This window comes from Propithecus coquereli, unplaced genomic scaffold, assembly GCF_000956105.1.
Source record: "Propithecus coquereli isolate 6110/MARCELLA unplaced genomic scaffold, Pcoq_1.0 Scaffold168, whole genome shotgun sequence".
NCBI lineage: Eukaryota > Metazoa > Chordata > Mammalia > Primates > Indriidae > Propithecus > Propithecus coquereli.
In genome coordinates, this window is record NW_012141413.1 from 1,315,260 (window position 1) to 1,317,196 (window position 1,937).

Below are 1,937 nucleotides of genomic sequence, written 5' to 3' on the forward strand. Positions count from 1 at the left end.
CACTCTCTTGCCTTACTCACCTTGCACCCTACCTGCAAAGCCCTTCCTTCTGTATCTCAAGGTCAGTCTCAATTCTACACATCCTTTAATATTCAAATCTAAATTTATCTTCTAAGCAGTCTCTTCTGGTTGTCCCAACTAGCGGTAAATAACCTCTCTTTATGGTTCCATAGCAATTTATGCTTTTTTTTTTTTTTTTACAACTAATTGCATTATGCCTTGTAATATCTACTTGTGTCCATTTAATTTTCCCTCTGAAGATTATAAGCTCCTTAGGATAAAATTTTATCTCTCCTAAGTGAAACTAGGACCTGCTTGCTGGCCTAAAAGTTTTTCCTATTTAATATATAATGAGTGTAATGAAAATATTATTCAACAGAGGAGCAAGAGACCCAAGCTCTATCCCAGTTACAGACAGGTGGGAGACGTTGGCTTTTCCAGGCTTCAGTTTCTTCATCTATAAAATGAGGATCTCTGAAATCACTTCTAAAGATCTTTGAAGGGCCAGCCTGGCAAAATTACCACCTTCTGTCTGATACCTGAAATCACTTAACTGAAAACAAAGTTCACTGATTTACTAAGTTATTCAATAAAGGTTTATGGAGCACCTACAGTAGACAAGAAAAAGAACAATGAGTAAGAATCTGCCTCTTCAAATAGCTTACAGTCTAGTCACTAGCCTATTGGAAGAAGTCAGAGCCTATGAAATCTCATTCTATAATGAAGATAACCTTATAATTAAAATATGGGTTATAAAATGTGTTATGAAGAATTAACTTTACACAAAGAGAGGTCTGGTCTTTGGTGTTGGCTACTGAGAGGTGATTTCTATGCCCCTGGAATGTTCTGCCTGACAGGACTATTTCTGGTTGCCTTGGCTATGGCCACTAGACAGTGTAACAACGTGATTTACAATGGGGGCTTTGGGACACATCAATTTTCAGAATATGAGCCCGAACCTCTGGGAGGGCCTGGAGACTATAGGTCAGCCACATGAGCAGTACGTGATTGAGCCCTTGTAAAACTCTGCACACTGAAGTCTTGGGTGGGATTCCATGGTTGGCAATACTGAGTACTATCACACACAGTGACAAGGAAAAGTTACTGCCAACCCTGGACCCACAGGGAGAGAATGACCAGAAGCACCATGTTTTGAGGGATCTTAGACTCTGCAATTCTTCCTTTACGTGATTTTAACTTGTATCTTTCCCCTGTAATAAACGGTGAGTATAGTAGATTTTAGTGAGTTCTGTGAGTCCTTCCAGAGAATTATCAAACCTGAGGGTGGATCAGGAAGCCCCAGAACTTGCAGTTGGTGCAAGAAGTGAGGGCAGTGTTATGGAGGACTGTGTCCTCTACCTATGCAGTAGTTTAGCCAAACTCATTGCAGGGAATTGCGCTAAATTCGCTTACACTAAATGAGATGGGCAAGCTATTCCCAAGATCCTTTCCATGTTAAGTAATTTAATATTTGCTAAATACGTATCCATGGCAGAAAGGAAGGGAGAAAGTGACAAAGTGAGGGAAGGTAAAAGCAGGAAGACACCTCATCTAAAGCAGAGGAGTTTGGCCTGGATAATTCTTTATTGTTGGGGGTTGGCCTGTGCACTGTAAAATGTTTAGCAGCACCTCCGACTGCTACCAACTCGATGCCAGTAGCACCCACTCAAGTGTGACAACCAAAAATATCTCCAGGCATTGCCAAGTTTCTTCCCCCTGGCGGGGAGTATGTAAACTGCCCTCAGGTAAGAACCACTGCTATACGGTATTAGATGGTGGGGAGATGCAGTACTTTTAAAAAAGGATATTAGGCATAGAACATTAGGGATAGAACTTTCTATATTTCACTATTTTATTTAGTGCCAATCTTGTTTATTTTCAACTACAAACAAAGCTTGGCAGATTTCATACTCTGCAGAAGGTGGATATCTATGCTT

General features: G+C 40.5%; 1 protein-coding gene across 1 annotated transcript in view; it reads right to left on the bottom strand.

The window, feature by feature from the left end:
* The window catches only part of IFT88 (intraflagellar transport 88), a 344,136-nt gene that overhangs the window by 104,155 nt on the left and 238,044 nt on the right, over positions 1–1,937 (bottom strand). The gene's annotated exons all lie outside the window — the stretch shown is intronic.